The sequence below is a fragment of the Eptatretus burgeri genome, chromosome 7 (assembly GCF_056783735.1).
Source record: "Eptatretus burgeri isolate ZD-2024b chromosome 7, Ebu_testis_v1, whole genome shotgun sequence".
NCBI lineage: Eukaryota > Metazoa > Chordata > Myxini > Myxiniformes > Myxinidae > Eptatretus > Eptatretus burgeri.
Genome location: NC_140967.1, coordinates 16571078 through 16579140, shown reverse-complemented (window position 1 = coordinate 16579140; position 8063 = coordinate 16571078). Strand labels below are relative to the sequence as shown.

At 45.1% G+C, this 8063-nt stretch overlaps 1 long non-coding RNA gene across 2 annotated transcripts; it reads left to right on the top strand.

Moving 5' to 3' along the window:
* Positions 1-299: 299 nt before the first annotated feature.
* Positions 300-6925, top strand: LOC147022741 (uncharacterized). 2 transcript variants are annotated; one of them, XR_015059888.1, is made up of 5 exons: positions 300-495; positions 1305-1447; positions 1729-1814; positions 5614-6272; positions 6675-6925. It is a non-coding gene; the product is annotated as an uncharacterized LOC147022741 (long non-coding RNA). The 2 variants fall into 2 exon arrangements; XR_015059887.1 differs by having other exon boundaries at positions 300-511.
* The last annotated feature ends 1138 nt before the right edge of the window (positions 6926-8063 follow it).

The window sequence follows — 8063 nt, the reverse complement described above, 5'->3', positions numbered from 1 at the left end:
ATACGAGCCTCAAAGTTATACAAAAAAACCCCCTCCATTCTTCTCCATACTTCTCACCAGTTGACCATTCCCTTTTCTTTATTTCCCTGTATTTACTTCCTAACCTTTTGGAAACTCTCAATTCACCTCCACATCACACACCTGAATCGTACATGTATATTTGTTCATTTATCAATCATCATGTATCACCAATTCTGAATATCGATGCTCCTGTGATTGTTCAAGTTTGTGGAGAGAAATAGTATATTTCCACACAAGTGTTCATCGACCATGAGTGATTTGTTTATTTTGCGATTACAGGTGGAATCAAACATAACAGAGAAGGAGAAAGAGCATCTGCAGAATCTCACCTGTTCCATTTTCCAAGACATCGCAGTTGCACCGCACAGGTGTCATCCCTGTGACCACTTTTTCTGTGTGTGGTGCCTGCGAGAAATGCACCGCCACGACTTTGGACAGATCCGCCGTGCGCTCTGTCAAAGTGACATTCAGCAGGTGATGTTCTGCCGAGGTAACCGTCAGTGATGGAGGATTACCAGTTGATGTAGTTACAAGTTCCTTGTTTTTATTATTACATTCATGAAAAGATAGCATGTTGTACTTCATAAACATATTGCACGGGTATCTGTGATTCTCAATGAGGATGTAAAATTAGGTGAAACGTGAAAAAAGGATCTTTGATAATGTGCAGTAGCTGTTGTTGTTGTTGTTGTTGTCATCGTGGCTGTGGTTGTTGTAGTTTGTGTGCTTCTGTACCCGCCACGCTTTATTTTAAAGGGTTCCTACCATCTTACCGTTGGAACTGCTGTGTTGAAGTTCCAAGTCATGCTTCTCCCTTTTCACTAACCGAAAGACAGGCTTTTAAAACAGACATTTTTAGAAATAAACGGATGCAAATCTTTGTTCCAAGAAAATAGATTTTTAGCTTTCTAACCAGTGGTACAAGTTATATCTTTTATTTTGACAGCAGGAACCCTTGAGAATGAAGTTTGATGCACACATGCACACACACACACACACACACTGCTGGAACACTATGTATAACACTATGGGATATAACAACAAGCATTACATAGGACTAACAGAGTATACAGGGGACTCTTCGGTACATTTTTAAGGGTACCTCATCATATTAGGACTTTTCCAGTGACGTCTTTTTAATTAATCTTTTCCAGGTTCTTTGATTTTCTCAGTGGTTATTCTTCTGTCATTTACTTGTGCTTCACAAGCACTCAGGTTTTTCTGAAATCAATATTCAGAGAACATTCGTGCCATGATTTATCGCCGCCTGTTTCCCACTTCAGACCTCGACGGAGAAGCTCGGGCAAGTTTCCCGGACGAGTACTTCGCCCGGTATGTTGAAGTCGCACAATCGACGCATCGCCTTGGAGGGGGATTCAGGGACGACCTGCACACGTTTCTTGCATATCGGTGGTATGTTCTCAAGGTGAGGTCCCATAAGAAAAAAAAAATGTTTGGATTATTTTACACAAGATACTTGTGGAGAAATAAGTTTGCTGATTGAGTTTTCATAATCTATTTGGTTGTTTCGGTAAGTAGAAAATCAGACTGTTAAGTGTACATATTAATGTGGAGATGAATAAGCATACCTGGGACAGACGATGTTCGTTATACAGATGAAACAAATGGGGGTGGGGGCACCAACAGCAGGGTTCATTTGTTCATTCCATCTCACGTATCCGCTATCATTTGTCTTTTGACCCACAGCGGACGGAATATCACAAGACGAAAACTACAAGATTGAAATACCAGTGAATGAGGTCAAGATGTAAGATGATTTTATCTCGTATGAGGTACGTTTTGGATATTTTTTGATTATTTTAAATCATTGAATTTTTCATCAGATTTGATACATTAGGAATGATGGAAGTATTTTTTGTACGAGTGTAAATACCAATCATGAACAAAGGAAGGTATTTGTGAAATCTTATTTTTACCCTCGCTGAGGTATCGTCCACCAGACGGCGGTCTCCTTGGGTTAACCTGAGGCGGTCCCTTCGGGTGGGTGCCTGGAATGTCCTATCCCTAAGAGAGGATGATCACCTGTCTCTGTTATCATCTGAGCTCAAGCGTTTGGACATCGGGATTGCAGCTCTCTCTGAGGTTCGGAGACCGGATTGCGGCGAGATAATGGTGGGTGGTTACACCTACTATTGGTCTGGTCGCTCTGATGGTTACCATACCCAAGGAGTTGCTGTAGCTGTGTCCAACAAGCTGACCCCAATGATAATTGAGGTAACACTGGTCAACAAGCGTATTATGAGATTAAGGATTCGTCACTCCTTAGGTGTCATTTCCCTGGTCTCTGTTTATGCTCCGACTGAGGCGAGTGATCTCACCGTGAAGGACACATTCTACGCCACACTCGAGTCTGTGGTTGATCAGTGCCCCAGACGAGATACACTTCTAGTCTTGGGGGATTTCAATGCATCGACTGTAACTGATAGGGACGGTTATGAGGTGTGTGTTGGTCCCCATGGGTCAGGAACTATGAACCAGAATAGCACTAAGTTCCTTGACTTTGCAAGAAGTCATGGACTTAGGGTGGCTGGTTCATGGTTTCAGCGCCCACAAGCTCATCGCTGGACTTGGTATTCCAACGCTGGCGGTGTGACAAAGGAGATTGACCATGTCCTCATTGCCGGTCGTTGGAGGATGATCCAGAACTGCAGGGTCTACCGGAGTGCTCAGTTCCTCAATACTGACCACAGGCTTGTTGTAGCAACTCTAAAGCTGCACCTTAAATCCTGGAGAATGGTACCATCCCAGCTGAGACTGGATGTTGCCAAGCTCAGGGATGAGAGAGTAGCTGAGGAGTTTGCGAACAGGCTGAGTGGACACTTGGGAGGTCTGGGTGCTTTGGGGGGTCCTGAAGAGTTGTGGAGCGCCTTCAAGACCACCGTCCTTGATGTTGCCGGTGGATGCCTTGGAGCTCACCGCAGGGCAAAGAAGAATTTTGTCTCTCAAGGGACACTGGATACCATTGACTAGAGTCGCAGGGCCAGGCTGAATGGCAGAGCTGAGCTGTTCAGGGAGCTGAGGCGTAAAACTGTACGTGCACTGAGGGTGGACAAGGAGGCCTATGTGCAAGGAATCTGTGAGGGCGTAGAGCATCACCTGTGGACAGGTGATTCTCGTCCCGCTTACAGGGGAATTCGCGCATTACGTTCATCCAAGCCCATCCCTCGGAGCACTACAGTTCGAGCAGAGAGTGGTAGGCTCTTGACAGAGGAGTCTGAAGTGAAGGCCCGCTGGGCCGGTTACTTTGAGCAGTTGTACCAGGCTGATCCCCCAACTGTCGAGTTCGACGTCAAGGGTGTTGCAATCCCTGTTGCTGACCCTCGAATCAACTGTGGTCCACCTACGCTTGTGGAAACACGGGCTGCGATGAACCAGTTGAAACGGGGCAAAGCTCTAGGGATCTGTGGCATCCATGCCGAACTTCTCAAGGCTGGTGGAAATGCTGCACTCGTGTTGTTGCATGCAGTTTTGTGCTCTGCCTGGAACACAGGCATCATCCCAACTGACTGGAAGAGGGGCCTTGTTGTCCCTCTCTGGAAAGGGAAGGGTGATCGCCAAGACTGCAACAACTACCGAGGGGTGACGCTGCTCTCAGTGCCGGGCAAGGTCTTTGCTCGGATAATTCCTGATAGGGTTCGCCACCATCTGCTTGAGCACCAGCATCCAGAGCAGTCAGGCTTTACACCAAAGAGGTCAACGATTGACCGTATCCTTGCACTTCGTGTCCTCACCGAACGCAGACGAGAGTTTCGGCAGGGGCTGCTTGCAGCCTATGTTGATCTCTGTAAAGCGTTCGATTCAGTGAATCGGGATGTCCTCTGGAGGATTCTTGGTCTTCGTGGGGTGCCACCAAAACTGATCGATCTGATGTCTGAACTCTACTCTGGTACGGAGAGTGCTGTGAAGTGTGGTGGTACCATCTCTGACTTATTTCCAGTTGTTACTGGAGTTCGTCAGGGATGTGTACTTGCCCCCACACTTTTCAGCACTTGTATGGACTGGATTCTAGGGAGGATGTCGGAGAGATCAAGTTGCGGTGCGTCATTTGGGAATGTCAAGATCTCGGACCTTGACTTTGCAGATGATGCAGTCATCTTTGCGGAGACTTTAGACATCCTCTTGGGGGCCCTCGAGGTGCTGAATGAGGAGTCGGAGCCGTTGGGATTACGGGTTTCTTGGGTCAAAACTAAGATCCAGGCTTTCGGTGACATCTTGGATGCTGCTGTCCTGTCTGTGTCTGTTTGTGGTGAGGATGTTGAGGTCGTGGAGAGATTCACTTACCTTGGCAGTGATATTCATGTCTCTGCTGGCTGCGAGTCAGAGGTCAATAGACGTCTGGGTCGGGCCTGGGGAGTCATGGATTCACTGGATCATGGGGTGTGGCGCTGCCGGTACCTGTGCGGGAGGACGAAAGTCCGAGTCTTCAGGTCCTTGGTACTTCCAGTCTTGCTCTATGGGTGCGAGACTTGGACTCTGACCAAGGATCTGAGACGGAGACTTAATTCCTTTGGTACCAGGTCTCTTCGGAGAATCCTTGGCTATCGCTGGTCGGATTTTGTGTCCAACGAGCGGTTGCTGAGAGAGACTCGGATGAGATTTGTTACCTGCATAGTCCGTGAGCGTCAGTTGCGGCTGTATGGACATGTGGCTCGTTTTCCTGACTCTGATCCTGCTCACCAGATTCTCTCAGCGAGGGAGTCTCATGAGTGGAGGAGGCCAGTGGGTCAACCACGTGCCTCATGGTTGCAACAGGTTGACCATCATCTCAAGGAGATGGGGATGGGCCTGGCATCTGCCTGGGGGATGGCCAGACGGAGGCCCCTGGAGTACCGGCGGAAAGTGGACGCAGCGACGTGCTGTTCTGGCACATGCTCCCATACCTGACCTGACCTGACCTCGCTAGAGGAGAGGACATTGCATTTGGGTCCTTTTGTCTGTTTGTTTGTTTTGTGGAAAAATAATTTTACCAAGTATGTGGGTCTGCAGGTTCTCTTTGTCTGTCTGATCAAGAACAGCAACACACATCTTTGGACAGGATCTGCATCCAGATCTGGACATTATAAATAAAGTGCTTCTTCAACATTGAGAAGCATGGCCAAAAATGATGAAGAGCACAATATCTCAAAAAGTTATGGATGGATTTGGTCAAAGCTTGGTGGACTGGTTGGTGTGCAACAAGGAATGATTGATTCAATTTTGGTGAAGATCCGAATCTGGATCCGGATGCGAGAATTAAAATTTTTTTCGTGATTCTTCACCATTGAGAGATGGGACCAAAAACAATGTGGAGTATTGTACAATAATCTCAAAAAGTTGTGGATGACTTGTGACAAAACTAGGTGGATCAGATGGTTTGGTGACAAGAACAAGGCGATTCGATTTTGGTTCAGATGCAGCCTTTCGATGGGATACAAAACGTCAACTGTTCAGTCTCATAGAAATAAGCGCTCCACCGAGTGCTGATTCAGTTTGTTCTCTTTCACGAGGTGTTGTTTTCCATTGGCCTGTTTATTTGTCTGTTTTTCACTTGTTTGTTTATTTTTCTGTTTGTTTGACTCCTTGCCTGCACAGAATGTGCTCCATAAGCTGCAATCGCCACCTCGTGGTAGTCAGGAGTACATGTTCTCCTGTTTTTTCAACCGACTCCATCTATAAAGTCTGTACAAGTCGAATGTGAGTACGTTTAGAAAGTATTACAATGAAAATATTAATAAATCTATGAAAATGTAAAGTATAACAATTATAATGTGAGTACATCTCTCAAGTATTGTTGCAGACGTTACCTCTGGATAACACCAAGAGGACGTTGTGTCTTGAGAGACAATGGATGCCGTCTGCAACCCTAAACTTTGGCCCGATCTTTGTGCCATCGGTCAGTTTATCATGACGGTGAAGGAAGTGAGGCAGAGGGGGAACCGTACCAACAACTACGCGGTGGTTATTTAATTGGTCGAGTGAACCAACGCACCGTGCCACATTTTGTAGGCTCCCATTACAATTGTGAACTCGGACCATTCGGTCCTGGGAATGCTATTTCTTTCAAGACCCAACACCAAGCAGGATAAATCAGGACATGAATCAACTCTTTATTGAATTTAACACACACAGGCAACGAAGCGAAAGAGCAGGAAACGTTGGGAGGAATGATGAAGATAAATCGAAGGAGAGAAAATGGCGGGAGAAATTGAAATACCAATAAATGGCGGGAGAAATCTTGACTTTCGAAAATGGTGAGAGAAACTACACACCGTGTTCCAAGCAATTCCAAACAAATAAAACACATGAGTACATTTTCCATTACTGCTACGTGAACATTATCACACATGAAAACTTGGAACATTCACTTTTGGAGGCTAAACAGCTTTGTCATTGTGAAACTTTATTTTTTTTTATCTTCAGGTTAAGGCTCATGAAGGAGCTTGTGCATTTATCACATGTTTACAAAATGGGAAGGTAGATGTTTGTTGGGAGTGTGTGAATGTCCCTGTCCGATCGGAGTGTTTACAGGCTCAATCACAAGCCTCGAGTCACTGTTAAATGATATTTTGAGACAGTAACTGAACTCGTCTGAAATATGTCGAATGTTAACCTAATTGATGGTCTTCATGTATGTGCATGGATTTTTGTTTCAGGATTTACAAGTATTCACTGCTGGAGAGGAAGAAATCGAATCTCCAGAGCTCGGTGTCCAAAGGAAGTACTTGATAACTTTGTTTGATTTTTCACGATAGTTTCATGGATAATTGATATCACCCAAACAGTGGAATCCATTTTTTTAGCTCATCAACAACGAAGTAAAGAAGAGCTGTTGAAGTTGTGACAATGACAGTCAGTCCCTTTAAAACCACAAAACCCACTCCTTCCCAATCTTCACCTGATGCAGCCCGACTACGCCTGATCTAAATCAGGAGACGAGAGTCTGTCCCACTTGGGACTATTCATTTTCATATTTATCAATTTATATGGATGATGGAAATAAAAGATCTTGAAAATGAAATTGAAGTCACGTCAAAACACTCAAGTAACACATCTAATATCCAGGCATATTTACCACGATAAGTGACATATGGTCGGCATTGTAATCGATGGCCGCACGTTTTGCATTTGCCAGCAGAGATTGGTGAGGGACCTGTTTGGGGCACGTGTTTTGAAATACGATGAGTCATGCAAATGTGAATGAATGGAAGTGTTGCTTCATTTGATCTGCCTGATCCAAAGGTTGGAAACCAGAATCAGTGTGCATTCCCTTTCCATTGCTTTGAGGAGGAGGAGGAGGAGGTGTAAGAAGAGGAGGTGGATGTTTGGCCAGCTCAAACGATACATAGAACCTTGTACCATCATTGAACCTTAAATTCAGTTTGAGTTGAGACACAACAAGTGGTTGATGATCTGTAAACCACCGATCGTAGTTTTCCCATCTTTGTTTTCCATATTATAAATTTTCCCATAAGAGGACTAAACCGTCTTCATCACTTTATCAAATGGAGGCACTTCAGCATTTTTCAACACTGTGTTCGTGGAAAGCAAACGTGTACTTGTACGCTTCATGGATAAATGAATGACAGGCTTTGGTCACACCTCTCTCTTTTGGGAATAATGATGACATTAATGAATTAATTCGTCCTGATTGCAATCCTTACCTTTCTCTGGGGAGAGAAGATTCTTATTGTCATGCTCATTAACATCAGCAGGGTCTTCACTGCTGTAACACCTCCAGCATTGTCATTCAACCTCACTGTTCGATCCAAGTTCCAATATCTGCAGATACAGCCCCTCACCACTCCCACATTGAGAAGGAGTCTGTGGTGTGTGACGGTGCAGCGCAGGCATGATGGGTCAAATGCCCTACTAATGCGTCAAAGTTCTTTGTTTTTTCATGTTAGTTTGTCAGCTGGAGAGTTCATTGAACACGATACCCCACACAGTGTTAATGTATATACAGAAGGGCCTTGCCATTCGTGGGAGTGACGTTCTTGAAAATCATCGTGAACTGCAAATCCACAAACTTTAGGGCTAATGTG